General features: G+C 38.3%; 1 protein-coding gene and 1 non-coding gene across 14 annotated transcripts in view; one reads left to right on the top strand and one right to left on the bottom strand.

The window, feature by feature from the left end:
- Positions 1 to 16,600, bottom strand: part of LOC139983748 (rho GTPase-activating protein 5-like) — a 127,158-nt gene extending 110,558 nt beyond the window's left edge. For 6 of the 13 annotated variants that reach the window (XM_071997475.1, XM_071997483.1, XM_071997484.1 and 3 more), the window contains exon 1: positions 16,390 to 16,599. The gene's annotated coding sequence lies outside the window, so the exon portion shown is untranslated. Of the gene's footprint in view, positions 1 to 16,389 lie in introns of all 13 variants that reach the window. The other 7 variants (XM_071997485.1, XM_071997488.1, XM_071997490.1 and 4 more) reach the window with 3 other exon arrangements.
- Positions 16,601 to 21,398: 4,798 nt separating this feature from the next.
- Trnar-acg (transfer RNA arginine (anticodon ACG)) lies at positions 21,399 to 21,471 on the top strand. Its single transcript has one exon. It is a non-coding gene; the product is annotated as a tRNA-Arg (tRNA).
- Positions 21,472 to 22,929: the final 1,458 nt, after the last annotated feature.

Raw genomic sequence — 22,929 nt, 5'->3', positions numbered from 1 at the left:
TTCATGCACAGATTTGAGTTGATTTTTTTATATTTTAAAAAAGTCAAGTTTAATTTCAAGCAATTATCGTATTGTACAGTAGATTTATGTTTAACTTACATTGTGATATAATCAGATTATATACAAATATTGGGACAAGATGCAGGACAGAATCATATTAATTTATTATTCACTCTTAAACCTCATTTGCATAACAAGAGAAGGTCTATATAAATCAAGTAACATTCCACGGGTATTGGGAAAACTGCTGAGCTGAACATATGGTGAAATTCATCAGATAACAGGCTAGTTGGTTCTAACTCTGGTTGTCTATTTAGAGCAGTTTCACCCGATCATAGTCAGTCACTTCGATGGGTCAGTTTAAGGGTCAGTTAGAGGGTCAGTTAGTGGATCAGTTAGAGGGTCAGTTCTAGAGGGTCAGTTCTAGAGGGTCAGTTCTAGAGGGTCGGTTCTAGAGGGTCGGTTCAGAGGGTCAGTTCTAGAGGGTCAGTTCTAGAGGGTCAGTTCAGAGGGTCAGTTCAGAGGGTCAGTTCTAGAGGGTCAGTTCTAGAGGGTCAGTTTAGAGGGTCAGTTAGAGGGCCAACTCTATAGGGTCAGTCAGAGGGTCAGTTCTAGAGGGTCAGTTCTAGAGGGTCAGTTCTAGAGGGTCAGTTCTAGAGGGCCAGCTCTATAGGGTCAGTCAGAGGGTCAGGTAAGAGGGTCAGTTAAAAGGATTAATACATGGAGCACTGATTCTTCTCATTGGTTTTGTCTTTCAATTGCCTTCCTACGGTAGTTGATATATCTGTGTACAGCACACACACATTAAACATACTGTTCCATATCCAGTACAGGAAATTTAATTACAAACTAACCTTATCAAGACTTGTAAGTTCACAGAGCTCATCAATAGCTTAATCAGTACGTTGACCTGAAATTAAAGCAGGCTCCAAATTAACAATTTACATAACAATTTATTACCAGCGCAAATTTGGTCTTCGTCCTATGATCAGCTGACCATTAAAGTCTGACCTGTTAATACTTTCTGGAAATTTTAATTTATAGTCCAACTGATCACAGTACGAATGCTATCGACATTCTGGTCATCAAAATTAACGATTGCATCAGGTTTAATTTTTAGGTTCACATAGTATAAATGCTGGCATCAACACAGCACATATGATACAGTACGTCCACTTTGAAAACTACAGTAGACTAGAACTGTGGTTTGATTGACGAAATCGACTCGTGAATGCTATAAAAATACAGCAGGCATATATAAATCTGGATAATAGTGTTAGTGAGAGGATACCAACATAAGCAGAGAGGGATGTGCTCATGCCAGGCGGCTGCCGGCGGCTGCGCCCAGCAGTTCTGAATGCCGCCCGGCACAAACAGCATTTTTAAACATTTCCGTCCGGCATTATATTTGATGATTAATTTCACAAAGTTTACCATCACCAAAATATGGGTGAATACTTGGCACAGAAGTTAGCGCCAGAAAAGGTAGCACCATTTGTCATCGAAGCATGCTTCATTTGGGAAGGGATAACCCCCACCCCTGAGATCCCTCCCCCAGGACGTGGATCACACTACCGCACAAAAATCCGCCCGCACTCAAATATTCTTGAGCACAACCCTGAGTAGAGCATCATAATTGGGGCACACACATTATGCATTTTGAAGAAAAACAGACATTTTGTCACAAATTGTGTCCTTTCATTGTAGATATTATAATACACTCTGTGCAATGCATTACCAAAGCTCTCGTACTTGTAACTACAGTGTTAAAAACCACCCACTACAGCCAAATCACTAATCACTGCGTCAACAAACTCACTCATTGTACAGTACATGACACACACACATGAAAGCCTCTTAGGCCGCAGTGGAAGTGTTTGCAGAGAAGAAGGAAATGTTAATTTGTAAAGACTGCCATCCCTGACACTTTGATACATGATGTTCTTAATTACACACACATGCTTGAGAACACAGCCAATTAAGAGGCATTCATTCAGTCATTCATTCAATACAGCCAGTGACTCAGCACTGCCCTGCAATGTGATACCGTACGACCGATATACAATATCCTCGATACGTTCACAAATCTGCAACCTGGAAGGATGACTTTTTCAATCTCGCCGCGCTCTTCACCCACTTCAAATTAAACACTGCTCCCACACCATTGCTACTGTAGATCGGACAGAACGCCAACAAGCAAATGCGACGACGAAATAAAGAAACGCCGAATCATATACAAACAAGAAGGTCACAACACTGCACTGTATGCAACAGTAACTCAAATCATGATCAGTGATGTGGAAAGCTTAAAAAAACACACTTCCATATCCAATGTTTTAAAGCCTTTTGTATCTAAGAAGCAGAGGTTGCAAGGCCAGAAGGCACAATGGATATGCCCCTATCTCTCCCCCCCCCCGTTCCCCACACCATCTTGATTAAAACTTTGAAAAGTGTCCCTAGTAAAATATAATCAAGATATGTCCCTTTTATGTTAATAAATTAAGGAACCTCTATGTCCAATGTTGTTAGTTTTTAAATTGCACTTTTAAGACTCATTTCTTCAGAAAGTGTTTTGAGGTTACCGTTGTGGATCAACTGACTGTCCCATCAAATCATTGTCACACAGGAAGTATAGTATGCAAAGGCCTTCAAAAATACTACACAAAACTTGAAACCTTTAATTACACTCAATACACTGTCTGTTAAAGTCCATTCCTTCTTCTCCTTCTCCTCCCCCTCCCATTTCTCTACCCTTTCCCTTCTCTACCCTATTCCTGTCCCTCTACCCAATCCCTGTCCCTCTACCCTATCCCTATCCCTCTACCCTATCCCTGTCCCTCTACCCTATCCCTGTCCCTCTACCCTATGTCTGTCCCTCTACCCAATCCCTGTCCCTCTACCCTATCCCTGTCCCTCTACCCTATGTCTGTCCCTCTACCCAATCCCTGTCCCTCTACCCTATCCCTGTCCCTCTACCCTATCCCTGTCCCTCTACCCTATGTCTGTCCCTCTACCCAATCCCTGTCCCTCTACCCTATCCCTGTCCCTCTACCCTATGTCTGTCCCTCTACCCAATCCCTGTCCCTCTACCCTATCCCTGTCCCTCTACCCTCTCCCTGTCCCTCTACCCTCTCCCTGTCCCTCTACCCAATCCCTGTCCCTCTACCCTATCCCTGTCCCTCTACCCTATGTCTGTCCCTCTACCCAATCCCTGTCCCTCTACCCTATCCCTGTCCCTCTACCCTCTCCCTGTCCCTCTACCCTCTCCCTGTCCCTCTACCCAATCCCTGTCCCTCTACCCAATCCCCTATCCTGTCGACAATGTCGACTCTCCTCCCATTGTCGACTCCCCTCCCACTGTACCCTTCCCTCCCATTCCCACTGTCACACTACCCTCCCACTGTCAGACACCCCTCCCACTATCACACTCCCCTCCCCTCCCACTCACATTTCCCCTCCCACTGTCACTCCCCTTCCTCTCCCACTCTCCCCCTCCACTCCCACTGTCAGCCTCTCCTATCTCCCTCCCCTCCCACTTTCTCCCTCACCTATCTCCCTCCCCATCCCCTGCCTCCCTCCCCTATTTCCCTCCCCATCTCCTGTCCCCCTCCCCTCTCCAGATTTAATCCTCATCTGCCACTTACAATGTCTGAGAATGACTTGGTGGGGTTACAGTCTCCAGAAAAGTACTCAACTTGTTACAAACTAAATGAGAGACAAATAAAGTTGTTCAAAATCTTCTCAATAAGTACAATTTTAACTAAAAATATGGTTAAAAACCTCCTGTCCAGCCCATGGATGTGTTTGGTCCTGAATAAGCTGAGGTTAGGTCTACATGCATGCATATGTACATTTATCTCTTGTAGGTCAGTATGCCACTTGGTTTACACTTTAAAGTAGTTTAAATACCAGTAAGTACTTACATACTTAGTTTAACAGTACCCAGGAGGTAGCTTGCCTTAAGAAGCAATTATGCAATCAGTTTGTAGACCTGACATAATGTGCTTACAAGTGTAACAGCATGCAAACCTCCAGGCTTATATAAGATCAAAGTCACCAACTAACAATATACTTGTTGCATTTCTTCATTCAGATTTTCTCACTCACCACTCCATTATGGTACAATAGTCGACTACTTCTACCGAAAAAACAACAGAACACTATGGCAGATGTGTGACATCCATCTGCATGGGTACAGGTCAATTTGGCAATAATCTTGCAATCACTAGTATCCATGGTAACATAAAATAACCAAGGCAGTCTTCAATGAATTTTGCCACCATCCAGCCCATCCTTCTTTCTGCTCCACTTCACAGCACCTATTTTTTTTTTATAATTTATGACAAACTTATATTACTGACCTCTAAAAGGACAACAGTATCACCTTTAGTTCAGACAATCAACAATATTTTGCTCCCCCCCCCCCATAGTCAATTATTCTCAAACACAACTGTAATTCAAATATTTGATCTGTCTTTCTCCTCTGTTGCACAGATGTGACATGTTTGTGAGTCTCTGGTGACGATACACTCAGTCTATGAGAATATCGGTCTCACTCAACATTCATGCTCTGTTTACGAATCCTTTAAAATTCCTCTCAAAAGGTTATAAATTTACTTTGAAAAGAACCATTGTACCAGAGAAGATGCACACAGTTGCATTCAGCTTACATTGGCAACGACCAATGACAATGTACTACTGTAGGTCTACATGCTTCACCACACAGTGTAGGTGTGCCAGTTTATTAAAGGTATACTGTATAGGCTGTATTGGCCCCAAATATGCCAGATATTAAATTATGGTCACCTTTGGTCAAAATTCTTAAAACTGTTTTTATAACTACCCTGGAGAAAAGTGACCTCACTGGGACATTCAGTCATCTTTTGTGCTCGATGCTGAATGTCTGAGAACAATTAGGTAAGTAAAGACCTCCAGGAAAGTACCTTTTTGAAAACTTCTAGTTCTAAATGATAGCATGCTATAAGTTGGGGCCTATACAGACTACCTTAAAGTGATTGATAAGCTTCTAATATCAGACATGCTCTGCCTGCAACAGTCACCTATCCATGTTGTATGATGGACATAACATGTTCAGTTTAAAGTCTGAACAGCACTACTCAAATTACACATGTTGTGCGATAGACATAACATACTTGGTTTCAATTACTATGAACACTTCACTATTCACATGATAAATGTTGTCTGATGAGCATAGCATGCTCCACCTCCTCATTGTCCCTCCCTATTCAACTCCACCCTCCCTCCTCCCCCATATATTTACTGAATATATTTATTTCTAATTCTCAATCCCAATATTAACACTATAAGTTTGTAAAATATTCACTTGAGATTGCACATCACTAAATATTGTAGTTTATAGCTAAACAGGCCCTACAGTAATATCAGACAAAGGTACAACACTGTAACTAGGTATTAAAGGGTGCATACATGTACTAAATTATACAATGCATCACATAAATCATTATGTACTGTATATATACCAGAATGAGGATTATCCCATGCACACTGTACTATAACATTCACCGCACCAGTTTGATTGCAAATAGTATAATATTATATCCCGAGTGTCTCAATTCCTTTATACCATTATCCACGCAAACAGTACACTTACTGTCACAAAAGGTGTCACACCTTTCTAATAGATCATAACTTATCCCATCTTCCTACTTGGACATTACCGACAGGTGAACTTGACTTTTAACCCAGTGAGTGAAGTTTCCTCCTAGATGCATGCCTGGCCTAAACTACTACCACTATACAGGCATGTGTATGTTATTACTGTGTGTGGAGACACCACTTAAAACAACACAGTGTACCTTTTCCTTTGCACACAGTTACATACTACTTCCACTGTGTACAAGGTCATGGTAAGGTGTTGAGAAGTTACCAATTGATATTATAGTAGAACTTACTTACACTATATAAACAAACTTGTAGTACCTTCTGCATTGTAGAACTACAGTGGATGGAGTCATAAGGGTACTGTCTATAAGATGAAGATTCTGTAGAACAGCATATTTTAGGCAGTAACACTGTTTACATGTTAATAAATTGTCAACTATATATATTTTTTTTTTTTGTATTTCTTTTTAGTTTTGGAGACTTGGAGTCTTGGACACTTATACAGTAACTATACAGTGTAACAGACTGGGACCAGCGAGAGTGCTCTGTCTATGAGATGAATAAACATACACTGGTGATATATGTATGGCAATTTACTATAAGAGATCCTCAAGAGTTATTATATTGTGTATCACAAGTGTTAGTGAACCCACACTGAGTCTGGTTAGCTTACAATTTCCTCAACTAATGTGGAAAGCTCTTACATTATCACAAAGATAACTTGTTCAATTACTTAGATGTAACAACTCAAACAGCCTAAAGTTGAATTTAATTTTTTTTAGGTAGGAGAGCGCTTAAAAAATGTTCCTGGCATGGCTTTATAGTTTAGCGAGGAATCAAACGGCACAGCTTTATATCCCATGATTTTAGTCTGTACATCATCCATGTTTACTGCCAGCACTATAAAAAAGGATCTAGGGAGTCTGGAAATATTACATCAACATCTACACACATACATACAATGACCGACTGACAGCCCCACTGACTGACTGATGGACTACGTCACACCAATTATACTAGTAAGCACTGTACAGAACCTCTCTCATTGTTCAAGCCATTTCTACCAGGTACTAATGACCATTTGAAGCTTCCATATATTCCATATTTATATTATCTTTTGTAAGTTAAAAACAGGTTACAGAGAATAATTTACTCTTGTATCGCATGGCAAAATGCTTGCAGAATGGGCAAATTGCTATGCAAAATGGGCAAATTGCTATGCAAAATGGGCAAATTGCTATGCAAAAATGGGCATATTGCTATGCAAAATGGGCATATTGCTGTGCAAAATGGGCTTATTGCTATGCAAAATGGGCATATTGCTATGCAAAATGGGCATACTGCTATACATATGTGCAGAGATGTATCGTACTTTCTTTACACAGGAACCATTTCATCTTATCAGAGACTATAAAGTACAGAGCCGTCACAACTATTACACAAAACGTTGACCACTAAATTATTCCCTGCGGTTACATTCCACCTTGTATAATATTTACTCTAACCATAAAGAGCTATCTATGATATAATATACTGTATATATTCATATCTGACCAAACAATCTTAGCTTCAGGGGACTCTTCTCTGGTCAGCGGGGAGCTGTCAACTTCACAACATCCATTCTCTAGAAATACAGTCTTGGCAGCTATTAAAGTAACACACAGTACAAAGTCCTATGATAAACATATCTGTAACTTAATACTCCTAATTGCTATAGTATATTTCATTTTCTACATTGTTAGAAATCTATATTAAGAACTAATGGCACTATGTATCTTAATTTTGACTTTAATTAATTAGTTAACTAATTAGTAACAACAAGTTAACTACAATAACCAGCTGACTCTGGAAATAACTGAGCAATATTAAATTGCAACTAATGCATAATATATTTCAAAAATCATATTGAAAAAGTATGTGGCTGCTCTTCATGTTTAGATTGACAAAATTAATTAGATGCAAGCCATTAATTAATTGTTCATCCGCTCATTAATTATTAACTACACAATCCATTCCATGTTTACTCAAACTTTGATCCTATCCACAAAGCATAAATAATGTCAGTTAAGGGAAAACCTGAGAGTTATGGCTTCCTGATCAAACAAGTTAAGTCCCTATATGTTGTAAAGTTGCTTTAATGTGTCTTTAATACGTACTTTAGGATCTGTGACTTCAGGGATGGCTGGTATGTACAGTACAGTAATAATAACTGTCACCATACAGACTGCATGATCTACAACAGTGAACGCACTATCATATATACAGGGATGTGCCCAGGATTTCCTGAGTGCCGGGTATACTGATCGCCGTCTTGGGGGAGGGGTCTAAGGGGAGGGTGATGTTTTCATTTTTGAAGGTGCTCAGATGCCAAATGCATGCTTGTGTAGCTTTTTAAGCATTACTTTTGTACTTTTGTACTAGTTTTGCTAACAATAAACATTTTTAATTTTTTTTAGTGAAATATATTACGTACCTGGTAAAAGTTATTAGTTTGTTTGCAAGAGATTTTACAAGGGACCGATTGAGAGCCGTAAGTAATGTTTCTCGCATGCATAACTGATGCATTATTAGTCTGTATGATTTTGGCATCTGGCTAGACCCAATTTATGTTGAATATATTGTTAGGAACGTCGGGATTTTAGATGAAAATAGTGCTGGGCGGGATCCACAATTTTTAAGACAGTGCTGGGCAGTAATTTTTAGTGCTGGGCGGGGCCGCCCAGTGCTGCCCAGCGTGGGCACATCCCTGCATATAGGAGAGTGTATTAAGTCTAACATTACAACTTTGATGACTGACCAGTCTATGTACATTCAGAAGATGAAATCTTGGGTGGAAAAAAAAGAATAAAAAGGTGGGATGGGATAAAAATGGAGAAGAGAATGGGAAAGATAGGGAGGGATTTTATCTTACATGAAGTGGGAGTACTTTGATCAGTAAAAGAAAGTGCCTGGGGAAGAGATTAAATGTCTGCTGCATAGACCCCAACTATAGCACGCTATCATGGAAAGGTTTCTTGAGATTACATAATCGACCTGCCTTGGTCGTATAATGACCTCTTTTTTACCAATTAGTCTGCAACGCCTGTCATATATTTTTCTTGTATGAGGGTCTTTGTGTTAATGCTATATGATGAACTACACTGTAGACATGAACATGTTTCCACACAGTGTTTACACAAAGAGCCTAATGGAGATAAGCAGCTATGCAGGCTTATTGTACAGCCTGAGGTTGATTTATTAGGAACAACTGTGGCAGGTCGATTACGTAATCACAAAACTTTCCTAGCTCTATAGCTGTGCTATAATTGGATGAATGAATATCAGAGGGAACTTCCTCAGACTTCAAAACCTTGTTATAATTATACAACAACGCAAACCCAACCGTCACTGCAATGGATTGTTCGTAACACAAATCATAGTTAGAATTATTCACGTTAATCAAAGTTACCCATCTCTTTGAGAAATTGAGTAACTGCACTTCATTTAAGTCTCTGCTGAGTTTGTGATGTAGTTACAAGTGTGATGTAGGTAAGTGTGATGCAGGTAAGCCAAAAAATTTGAAGTGAATAATAAATCATGCCTACATATATACAAAGTTCATCACATTATTTTGATACATACATGTATACAGTATCCAGTTTTTATACACCATAAACGTGTACAACAAGAAATGATACTGAGTTAGTACCTCAATCTCTACAGTAATTTTCCACCCTTCCTGGCCATCAACACATCTATTTTTATAATATGACGACACATATATTTTTCTTTGTCAAATTTATTAAAATGATGAATGAGTGACAACTGTTTGCTATCGCTACGGAGATGTCTACAGTCTATGAACAACTGTTCAAGAGATTGAGTGGTGTTACTGACTTGATATCTGAGTAATTAACTATTCAGGTCTCAGTTGCTTGATTTAGATGATACAGTGTCTTAGACTTTACCTTTATCAGTTCTACGGTTGTACAATACATTTCCCCCCTCCCCCTCCCAAACTCTCCCCGCTCAATCACTGTCATACTTTAACGTACACTTGTGCATGAATGATGAAAGAACTTTTAAATACACTGAATGTCATGGTTTTCAGTACGTAACAGTATTCATATGTAGGTCCCACACCTCATCATACTCCTATACATACAATCCCTTTCCCCTCTGCTCTCCCCCACGCCCCACCCCTCCCCCACCCTTAAACATTTATCCATGTAAAGATGAAAATAGCATTTAACTACAAACATAACAAGAACAGGAAACTAACAAGCCACAGTATGGTAAAATTCTAACAACAGACAATTATTGACAGCTCTTCTGTAAGCAAGCAGTATAATGTATTGAGGATTCAAGGATAAATCAACAAAAGTGAACAATAGGTCAAACTATTGGAAGCACATTCCATAGACACACACCTATTGTGCTTCAACTTTCCTGGATTAGTTCAAGGTTTGGCCAGTCAGAATAGCTTACATTGCAGTGACAACTGTATCTCGAGTTAGTGGCAAGGCATTTGGTTTGGGGGTGGGGGAGGGGGTGGGGATTGGGGTGGGGAATGGGGGTATCTAACAAGTTTCTGCCACCTAAATATCAGGAAATAATTTAAATGTTCAAATTTTTATATAACAGTTTTGGAAGTCTCTGAAGTTTGACTTTCATAAAGTAATATGGGTTCCTGTGTATTAATTATAGGGCTAGACATATTTTTTGTTATTGTAATGTACAGCAAGTTTTGACTATATAAGCATTTTGAGCTGCAATACTGGATGAATTAATATTTGCTTAGAGTAGAGCACTACTCAACTACCGTACACTATCACAAATAGTTTTTAGATAGGGTGGTACATTTTCAAATCAAGGCAAAATTTAGGCAGTGTCACCAGGGGGGGGGGGGGGTGAAGTGATAAGCTTGCATGGTTTTGTGAAAACCCAAAACCGGTTTTATCTAGCCAAAATCCGAATCTGGCTCAAAAACCGTTTCTTTTTTTCTGGTATATGGCGTGTGCCGATCGTAGCTGACAATGTCGTCTAGCAAGAAAAGCTTTCTCTTGTTGCAATTTCTTTCATATTGCAAAAAGAACAGTAAATAAGAGAAACCAAAGTCAACAAATGATGGATGAAAGCTTTAGCTTTGTTTTTTGTAGTATTTGCAATTCACATTTTGGCTTTTTTCGTTTTTTTGGTTTGCTTCGGTTTTCTTAAAATAAAAAATAGTACCGATATTCGGTAAAAAAAAACGGTTTCGGTACTAAAACTAGTTTACCGTGCAAACCAATAAAGACATTCAACACTGGGATGTTTTTGTACTGTTTGAGCACATCTCTGGATTATCTCAGACCTCCACAGAGCTCCTTCAATTAACGGGATCGCCACCCAGGGTAAACCTTTATCAAGAAGGTACTTAGGACGACGAGGATCTAACCGGGGGAAAGTATTTCTGCCTGATATCACAATTCATTTAAGTACTACTTCCTCTACAGCCCCTCTGTGGTAGGAAGTCTACCATCATGATGACTATTCCCGCGAGTAAACCAATTAAGGCCTCTTCTTCGCTAAGTACTACAGTACTTACCTGGTAAACTGTATAGTTATCTAACAGTTACAGTAGCCAAACACCCTCTCCTCTTCCTAAATGGCTGCATGCAGATTAATACGGACAATGTAAAATTCTGCCAGGGCTCTGTATTCCATCGATCGGAAGATCGGAAGTACAATAACAGTTTGACCTTTAAAAGCTGCTTCCAAGATAGACTTTGTAATATATGTATGTATATATATATATGTATGTATGTATATATATATATACATATATATATATATATAATATATATAAAACTTCAGAATCTCTACAACATGGATAGAATTTCCAAAAAAAATGGTTTACTTCTTAGTTATATGCAACGTTTTGTCAAATATAGGACAATTTTTAACTCAACAAAATAAATTTATTGAACATTTCAAACATTGGTCAACTGTATTGCCTGCACATATATCCAGAAAGTGAACTAGGTGGTTGTACATGTTCCCACTTTAAAGTTCTAAGCATTTTTGCTGGATATTGCAATCCTCACATAGTTTATTCAGACCTGTGTGAGACATGTTAATATTTTATTATTTAGAATTCCCTCAATGTCTGAGTAGGATTCACAAGATGCCAATCAATTCTTAAAGCACGCCGCAGTAAACTCGGGACTTCGAAGATGCCTTCAATCAAATCTTTCCTTTGATTTTTGTTTTCTGGTTCAGAATTTTTATAATCTGTTATCCCTTCCCCTCCACCTTACCTCTTCCACCATCCTCACCCTGCTAGTCCCCTTCCTCCCCCCCAGCTCTCCCTACTCTCTCCTCTCTCCCATCCCCCCTCTCTTTCTACTTTTAACTTGTATCCTCTCCACCAGCACTGTAATCTTGTCCAGCAGATATGAGTCTGAGTCCTCCAGGGGCTCCATTAGCCCAAGACTACAGTTGGAATCCAATAATCCAAGCAGAGACTGAGTCCAATTTCCAATTCCACAGATGTACATGTATGGAGTTCCTAGTCTATGTCAGGATTCCATTAATAAATCCCTGCCCTCTATGTAAGTCTTACCAGATGAAACCATGTACAAGTAGTACATTAGACTAGAACTAAATACTACTACTATAATATTACATTCCTATAATAATACAATTCATGTCCACCCCACACATCTACTGTAATGTATTCTCTAGCAGTTCCTTCATCCCCTCCCCTTCTCCTAGCCCCTCCCCTCCTCCCACCCCCTCCCCTCCCCTCATCCCATACCCTCCTCCCACCCCACTCCCTCTTGTACGCAAGTCATTGAACTGTGCTTAACTCAACTCTCAAATCATCATTTTCCGAACAAAGAATCAACAACCACCATGCGCCCACGTTCCAATGTTCCCTCTGGGGTTTAAAAGGGGCCCATGCAGTTCGACACAAGGCACTGGCATGGTATCTGGAATGAAAATACTAAAACTGGGGGCTTTGTTTGAATGTTTCCCACAAGTGGATGGACGTCTGTAGCCGACAGGTAAATTTATACATGATTTGCGAACAGGTGATGATCAATGATTTTTTTTTTTTTGACTACACTATCTGGGAAAGAAAAACAAGAGCCTTAGGGTATTAAAATGGGGCCCAAAGTAGAAATGGGAGTTAAAAAGATGAGCACTTCAAAGACATATATAATGATGGTTAATAGAACAAAATTTGTGTTTGATGGTGATATTTGGTGATAATTGGTGTAACAGCAGAGATTATCTGATGATGTCATACTTGCTAATGAACTGACAATGTCTTTGTTCTTCTTTAATCATGTTCAAATCATCTGGCATGGTCATTCACAGAATAAAACGTCCGAAGAACGTGATTTCCTACCAAAAATAGACGCTACTGTATACTTCCCTACTCGTGGAGGGGGAAGTGGGAGGGGAGAGGAGGGTGTTTCATTAAAGTCAATACAAGTAACTGTACATCCAATCAACCATATCTTGAGTAAGGGACGAGATATCCAGACAAGGTTTTCAACAAACTGTGTGGAATATTTTCCTCGCCAATCTACAGGTTCCAGAGTATAACTTGAATAATTTACGCATACAGTTGGAGGTCGGCAACATGTAATAAATTAAAACATGGTATGTACATTGTGTATGTCAGTGCTAATAGGGCAGTGTTTATCAACTGTATAAATTCCCAAACTGACAAGTTGTGAAGAAAATTGAATTTATTTCTACATGAATCAATACTGTAGTACACCGTTGCAGTATAAATTGAATTATAATAACAAAACTACAGTAGTACAGTAGGAACACTCGTGTAGGTACACAGTACACACAGATACGGTATTCATATAATGTTACAGTATTGATATAATATGACGGTACAATTAATCAGTAGGCATCTTCAATAATTCAGGCTGGTACTATAAACTGTACAGTCAGTTAACTTTGCTAACTAATCGGTCAGATTACAAGTTTAATGACCTACCAGGAAAAGTGTCTTGAATTTCATGTTCTACTGTACCCATGGTAACTCAACGCTGTAATATTATTATTAAGTTACTTCATATTTCAACAGTAAAACTCTGGGCAGTATTCCTAAGGTTATGGATTTCCTTTTCAAATTTAAGTTCTACTTACAAGTTGAATATCATCTATATGTGAGAGTAAGCCTAGTCCTTTTCTCGATTTCTCTTCAGGATTTTAAAACTGTTTTTTAGTAAGAATGATTTCTTTTTCAGTTAGCGCCCTTTGTATAGTGTTTATTGCTTGTTTGGTTTCCTGTTTAGTATTCGTCTTCGAAAAGTTTTGCATCTCGACAATTCTCAATCTATATATTTAAATAGTGTTACTGTACGCTTTTGTCATCTCTGCAGTTGCACTGTGTATTAGTAATATTGTGTGCTATGAAAAAGATTAAATATTAGGCAATGATTTAGTTGTATTGTAATACAAAAGAACTCACTAAATTATCATGTTTATTTGTATAAATGTCAACGAGTCAATAAAGAGAAGGAAAAAAAAATTAGTTGTTCGTTTTTATTCCCTTTCAATAACCTGTTTTCTTTTCCTTGTATTTCTTTTCTCTGTGGGCATATTTTATTCTTACTGTATGGTACAGGGTGGTACAGGGAGGAACAGTAGAAATCTCAAACAACATTGCATATCACTCAATGGATACATATTTACATAAAGTTCTGTATACAGTAAACATTATAATTTACATTTCTGTATGCAGTAAAGATCCTTGCAAAATATCCAGTCTAAGTTAACAGACTGTATTCTGATGACTACGCTAATGACTAATTCACTCTGAATTTAGCCACGTTCTGCACTGCAGCCTGTAAAGGTACTCCTTATGAAAGATATGAATAGTATGATTAAATATGAAAAGTTCGACTAGTATGCCTGAGAGTGAACACAGTACCTCCATTTACATACAGTAGATACTCTACTACTGTAAGCTGTGGGATACAAACCAATTGTACAGATCTATAGGCCTACACTGTACCTAATTACATATCAATCACGCTGTTTAATATTCATGTGTTGCTCCCAAATATATGCCATGCAGATCAAATATGGCTGCCAACAGGGGCCAAATTATACATTTTACTTCACATAGGCCATTTAAATAAGGGAATAATATAATTAAATCATATTTTGGATACAGTTCTGAGGTCCACAAAGTTTCTTTAGTATACTAATGAAAGTGTTACAAGTACTAGCACACAGTTCTACAGTTGATGTTAGTCGGGACAGACCACATTGCTATTTAAACATTTTTGAATATAATAAATTTGTGCAGAAATTTGCCTTCTTTCGGCCGAGAACTAAATATTATACAATACCAGGTTAATTATGTGTGTCACGCATTTCATTATGTTTATGTGCCTGTTTTGGGGTTTTCTATTTTTCTATTTTTTTATTGCAAATGATGAAATCCACTGGCTTTATAGACTGATTATGGGTCATTAACAACTAGAGTATTATAAATCACAGAATTAATTGTAGCACCATGATACTTGGTGCGCACATTTAGTATAAAGATATAAAGAGATATTGATTTATGAGTATTATTTTTCATGAAAAAAATACATATAAAACCTGTCATTCATCTTTGTTTTCGGAAAGCAATTCTTCCATACTTTATTTTGCAATGCTGGATAAATTATTCCCCTGATCACGTTATCTGTACCTTAAGTTCCTTGTTCTTTTTTAACCTATGGAGTATGTACACCTAATAACCTAGCCTACTTTATATTAATTTTAAGATAGTTTTCAAAATTCTACTAGCGGTCTATACCACAGGCACATGTTGAAGAATATTTTATGGCTGGTTTGTCCAATAATATAATATGCTTGTAACTTCTCCATTATTCCTTCTTGTCATGTTGTGTTTGCTTTTCATCCCATGATAGTGTCCTTGAGTACTTATGTAGGTATTCATAAACTTTTAACTTCCTGGTAGGTTAATAATAAGAAACCCTGGTACACAAAGTTTTGAAGTGCTAACTTATTTGCATACATTTGGCATAAATGGGCTATTCACAATGTTAGGTGTCAATCAGAGGTCCTTTAAGCCCAGTGTATACATAGGCCCTTGTCTAGCCTAGCATCCAGACCAGAGTTACAGTACACATTGCTGTTACTGTAGGTCAGAACAGTAATAGGCCTAGGCCTGGGCCTAACTTCATTTTTTATCAATTTCAGTTAGTTGTATTAAAAGTTGCTGAAATTTACCAAGCTTCATTACCAGTGAATAAACATTTCACCTTAGCCCCTAAGCCTAACGTAAAATTGCAATTTTCAACACGCAAAGGCTAGCATGAGCTATGTATAGCAGTTCTAGGCATGTAACTTTGGATAAGAGGGCCTAGGCCTAACAACAATTAGTTAGGCCTAGGGCCTAGGCTACATGTCAAGAACACAAACATTAGAGATAACTTTATTCAATTGTTGAGGGTATGTTTTCATGTTCCATTATTCATTAACCGCTGTCTAGGTCAGTGGTGTTAGAAAACAGTAGCCCTGTCGTATTTATTTTATGTGAATATGTCTGACATAACCTGTGCTAGCCTAACTTTTGGTTTTGACAACCTTTGTAAGCATTTTTATTTGGCCTAAGAGTAAGACAAGACTCCAATCCAAGGCAGTCAAGTCGAAGTAACACTGAACATATGCATCTCAGTAGCCTACTTCACGCCCATAATCATGCCACGGTAAATCGATTCTAATTGCATGACTTACCAAAACTGCGACTGGCCTCCTAAAATCCAGGCAAATTTGTGCGAATATCCCGAAAACAAAATTATTTAACGTAGCAAATCTGAGGTAATACCACTTACTAGCGAAGGAGTTAGGTTCAGCCTAAGAAGACTTCAAGTATGACCAACTAAAGTGCGGATTTTTGGTGCGTAAAGCCGTAATAGGGGTGCTAGTGCTACCGAATAGCAGCAAAATGACCTCCAAGAAACGATGTTCGGCTGGTATTGGTGTCAGATATAGCTTTGGTTTTCGTAAAGTATCCTTGTAGCATACAAAACGGCCAACAAGCATCGGAAGCTGTTAAAAAGTGATGGGGTCATGTGGTAGAATATTGGTGTGGTTGGAGGAACCTGCACTGGAAGAATTAGTGTTTTGCACATGCTACCGTGGCCTTATGTATCATTTGATTTATAATTTCATCATCTCGAAAGTATATATTTTTAGTCTTGAATTATTTATTTGTACTTTTTCTCGAAAACTGAAAAGTTCGAAATTTCGGCTCTTTTTCAATTTTTCAACTTGTTACTTATAATTTCAAATTTTTATATTAAATTTCTACTTTATCATTATCAATTTAATTTCGTTCGTACATATGATCTTTTTATTCTTTCTTCTTTTTTTTCTCGAATTTAAGACTTTTAATTACTTGAAATTCGTCGACTCGAGGCCTATAATTTCTTCACTGAATTTGAGTTTACACACCAAATCGAAACCAAAGTATATATTACGAACTCGATATTTTTTGTACGTATTAGGGCTATGTTAACATCTAACCCAAATTCTTTAAGATATCTCGAATAAATTTCAGCCATACTCTGAAATTAAATTTAGGAGAACTAAATTTTATTAAAATGCATCTACAAATAGTTTCAGATATCTTAATTAATATCGATTTCGGATATCTTAAAATACTGCAGAACTAAAATTTCTGAGATCTCTATATCTGTATTTCTAATTCACATATCTCAAATTTCTATTTCAGATATCTACACTAGAATTCCCGATATCTAACAAAATTCCCTCAATTTTCCAGATATCTAAAAACATCGAATTATAGTATGTAATTAATACAGTGTTCCACACTTACGTTTACTATGTATTTCACATAATGACGATGTTTTTTTTTTTAAATCTTAAAATGTCGACTCACATATTTTAAATTTCGATTTTCATGACGAAAGCTTCTCATACTTGCCAAATGTTTCGGGATTCTTCACAAAAGTTATATTAGTCCGACTATTAGTGAAATTTGATTACTTCACTGCGCTTCATGCGTGTCAAGCGGGCGTGCACTAAGGTTCGAAAACTGTGCTGGGGGAGGGCGATGGCTGCTAAAAATTTTACCTGATAAAAATATATTAATAGGATGGGGGGGTGGGCCCGAGGGGAGGATCTATTAAAGTTCCACACTATCCAAGCGACAACTCAAGCTGGGCGTCATGAACGCTGACACGATGACTATCAAAATTTTTCTAGATTGAAAGTCGAAATTTCGAAATACTCAACATTAGCCTATGAGACAAAGCGGCAAATTTCTATACCAAAAACTCTCAAAATATATATATATATATATTTCCAATTTCGGAATGTTCAAATGACCATTAAGTTGCAAATTGTGAAATAAAAAGTTTATAAATTCACAAGGGAAAGTCGAAATTTCGAGATTTCAAAGTTGGAACTTTCTACTTAAATATCTATGTGATGTTAGAACCTAAACCCATGTGGCTTTCTGCTTCTAAGTTTTATAAATCTCACACTAGACTTGTAGTTTAACACAAAATATACCTTTTCATTCAATAATGAGAAAGAAGGCTGTTTTAATAGCAGAAGTAATTAACTAAGTGACACCTATTTAGTTTAATGATACTATGTCAAATTTGTTTTGTCGCATGTCAAGTACAACTGTGCGAGTCTCCCACACACAAGTCCCGTTCGCGTATTTTTTTTCCCAGGACGAACGTGGGCATCGGCCAATCAAATCCCTGGATTCCAAACATGTGACGCTTTTTCAAAAAAACATGTTCTGAATCTTTTTTCCTAGTTTTCACCCCAGATTATAAACGACAATCCTTCATTTTCATTGAAACTGCATCCCTAACCCACTTTCTAAACCCTAACTCTGATTTCAAACGAATTTGTTAATTCCTGAAAAACCTGAAACCCACGTTCGTCCTGGGGACAAAAAAAAAACGCTCCCCGCACACAAGTCCCGTTCAATGGAAAACTGTAGTCATGAACTTTGTAGCGCTCGTGTGATGTCGTACATGCATGACTGATAATATTTAATACATGGATTCTCATATACACACAAGTGTACACTACTGATTAGAGGGTGAAAAAAAAAACAATTTAACAATGAAAGTTGTACATAGGAACCTGGATGGATATCCAGGTCATGTGTTTTTTTCTACAGTGAACAATAGGGTTGAACTGTTGACTGCACGGTGTTTAATCAAACCTGTCTGGATTGACATAATACATGGCTGACTGAATACGTCGTAGTGTTAACTAGCCAATGATGTAATTTTCTTTTACATTTCTGACACTCCCACATAGGGACTTTACCCAATTAACCCCCCCCCCCCCCAAAAAAAAAAAAAAAAAAAAGTTTATTCATAGATCACACGCAATCTTCGGGAAGTAGTCTGCGCTCGCCTCACATTGAATACTCATGCAGTGCATGTGCGTTCGTGTACGTTGGCCGGTGTGCACGCGCTTGATATCAATATCGCGTACGTACATGCATACGCAATGGTATACAAGCCCCGCCCATTCAGCCAATCGCGATATAGAATGAGGGAATAGATACACTTCATTGGGTTGGCTAGACTATTGGCAGCTGTGAAATTGACAATAGAAATGCGACTCTTTCATTGAAACAAATTGATATGCCGCACATAAATAATTCAAATTATTATGAAGAGTGCAATTACTGTTCTTTTTTATTTTATCGGTTTACCTCAACACACTTCAGCTTCGTTTTTCTTTCTTTTATTTTACAAAAAATAGACGGGAACGGCCTCCTATCTCTCTGTTCTCCCCCCCCCCCCCCGGCCCCTCCACCCAACTCCTACCCAACAAATTCTAGTTATGCGGTTTGGCACTGAAGAACATTCGACATCATTATTTAAAATTAACAATTTTCCCATCCTGGCTAAAAGATGTAATATTCAAAGTGAGGGCGGTATGAAACAAATAGCCACCAGTTATTGAATCTTTATGATCACACCGCTTGTATCAATTGTACAGTTTTTATACGGCTCTGGTACATGCATGAACTTTTGCACACCCAACAAGGTACGCTTTCTAAAATTGTGTATCTCATTCAGTATTTTGCGTTATGTACAGGGAATTCATGGAGAGAGGGGCCGGGGGGGGGAGGGAGATTTAATTAATGTAACACCAAACATACGTTTTAGAACACCATGCCTATAACGGGAGGTTTGAGGGGATGGGGGGGGGGGGTTGGGGATTCCTGAATGCGGGACGGGAGCAGGAGCGGGACTGAACACTATCTAGTTCATAAGAGAGATAGAGAGTCGTGCCAGTTTTTTTCTTCAGAATGATGCCATAAGTGGAGACAATTGTTGGTCAAGACCCATAGTATAAGAAGCCTACACTACCGCACCATGGGCTTGCCATGGCACCCTCGCTAAACAGGGGCTTGGAAATACATTCAATGAAATTCACTGAATCTCTGGAAATAGAAAAAAAGAGAACTGGCCACAGCTTCCGGGCTTGGAATTCCTTCTACAAAACTTGTGCTGCCGCTACCAGAGAATAAGAAATATCTCAGGATCCAACAACTAATTCGTCCTACATGACCCAACCAGGGCTTTGAAATAAATACCCGAGAGCATTTTAATTTCTTAGGACGTGTTCCCCAAATTCCTGAAGAAAAGTACAAGCTAAAGAACTTTGTCATCTGAATGTGAGTACTAAATGACGGGTAGGAGTTTCACATCCGAGTACTTTTCAAAGGGCCGAGTGCGAGTACCGCGAGTATACTCATTAAAATGTAGCCTATTACCACACTGGTAGCTGTATGTACTGGAGTTTCGAGTAGCCGACTTTTCATATTGTAATTCTGGGTTTTTGATTCAGGAGTAGTTGTTGCGGTTTGTGCACAATAGTTTACTGTTACCCCATAAAAATCAATTTCGTGCAGACCCCCACTAGTGATAAACTGAGACCCCAGAACGGCAGAAGCAACCCTGACACGAAGCATAAAGCCGACACCGGTTCTGTTCTATAACTGTATTATGATCGTACGCATGCATGATTGTGAGGATATGCACACATTACATATCAGAGCAGAACTATAGATCCGTCATTGTCAGGCTAGACCTACTGACAGCTTACAAATCGATATAAATATCGCCAAATTTAGTGAGTTTCCGCTCTCCCAAATAACCTTACTTGTGCAATGAATCCTAATCTTTATTTGATCATTAATCATTTCTAAACTTACGCTAGGTAGAATCCAATTTGTCGTCGCAAATCGTTAAAACCATCTCTAATACTAGTACTACGTAAGGACATAGCCATTGGTATACTTACAATGGATATTTCCTATAGCTTTACGTTAGGCCTAGATAAATGTCTGTTTCTAGCTAGTACCAAATATCAATAAACCTCGACAATTTTCAAACCATACTCGGGACAATATCCAAGCAAAAATTCACTTCGGCTAGCTAGGCAATGTGCTTAGTTACTGCAGTGTAAGTGACAATGTGTTTTGTTGCATGTAACAGTAACACAAACAATAGTGTAGGCTATTACAAATTCAAAATATGGAATGACAGACTAGTGATATTGCAGTTCCATAACTGTGTTGAATACATCCTCCATCACTCTACGAATTAGGGAAACTGGGTAAAAGTCGACTTACATTTACCGATATATTGTAAAAACTAGAGTATATATTGAGTGCATGTAAATTTGTCTAATACATGAGTATATATAGTAGTATGATTCCTACCATAACAACTGGCCCTGTGGCCCAATGGATAAGGCATCTGACTACGAATCAGGGGATTCCAGGTTCGAGTCCTGGCAGGGTCGGCCAGAAATTTTTTGCTTTTACCCGAAGAAATCAAGAATCCAACGAAGAATCAAGAATATGGAATTAGAACAAAGGGAAGGCGAAATTTTAACAATGCAAAGAAAGTTTTGAGTCCTGGCTGGGATGACCACAATTAATTTAGATTCCTGCATGTCTGCTCAACGAAATTTTTCTTTCGGCCGAACTTAAGAAGTTAAACGCATATGATAATTTCATTCAGTTTATCTTCGTGAAGGGCCTTCGATAATTTTTTTGAAACAGCTGAAGCACATCACAAGTAAAAGTCGCTGGACTACTTTTAAACCAATACACAGACCATTTACGAACTCAATTACTCAGGTAAAACACAAGACTAATAAAAACGACATACTATTTGTGGGCTAAAATGACAAGTTTTACTAGTATGCATTACACGTTTGTCAAGAATAGATGGTGTTGAATTATGTCATCCAAGGTTGCTAAGTAGGCCTACTTGGTAGATGAAACAGGATTGACATTTTTTTTGTTTGTTTTTTTGTGGCTTTTTAGTATCCAAGTTTCCAGCAAATCTCAAATACAGTCCAATTAGCAGGAGGCAAGCTTTCCAGAGCATTATCGAGCCCTATATTACTATATTAACAAAGAACATGTTTTTCACTGTAACATACTCAAGATGACCTCTCACATAATATTTTGTACTGTTTAGAGGTCTGCTGTATAGACCCCAACTATAGCACGCTATCATGGAACAGTTTCTTAAGATTACGTAATCGAAATGCCTTGGTCGTAAAATGACCTATTTGTACCAATAAGTCTGCACATATTTGTTCATGTATGAGGGTCTTTGTGTGTGTGTGTGATCGCTGTATGATCTGCTTATAGCTCCATGGATTAACTAAACAGCTGTAGACATGGGACATATTTCCACATAGTGTTTACACAAAGAGCCTAATGGAGTTAGGAAGCTATATGCAGCCTGAGCTAGGTCGCTTTACGACCGTGGCAGGTCGATTACGTAATCAAAAAACCTTTATAGCTACAGCGTGCTATAATTGGAGCCAATAAAGCAGATCTTTAATGTACGTGCTGCTTAGGAAACTGAATTGTTCAATCCAAGCTTATTGCCAATCTGAGCCAGATTGAAGGATATGTAGGTTTCAGTTATTCTTCCCATTTGGCCACTAATAATTAACTTCATATGTAATGTCCAATTGGCGAGCTACTATTTTTGGGTGGCTATCTATGTTTGTGGGGATGGCTATAAGGTAAAGTTGTTACTTAGCATATACCTGAACATGCAAGTTTAAGACCATTATTAGTTGGTATAAACTGTCATAAATAATCAAATGTTACTCAATTGGCATTGGAATGGGTGGGGGAGATTAGCCAGGGGGTAAGAGCCGGGGGGGTGGGGCACGTGCCACTAATTTTTTTCCAAAATAGCAAATGTGCCCTACTGACAAATAAAATGTGCCCCT

Source organism: Apostichopus japonicus, chromosome 16 (assembly GCF_037975245.1).
Source record: "Apostichopus japonicus isolate 1M-3 chromosome 16, ASM3797524v1, whole genome shotgun sequence".
NCBI classification, from domain to species: Eukaryota; Metazoa; Echinodermata; class Holothuroidea; order Aspidochirotida; family Stichopodidae; genus Apostichopus; species Apostichopus japonicus.
This window is presented reverse-complemented; position numbering and strand designations above follow the sequence as displayed.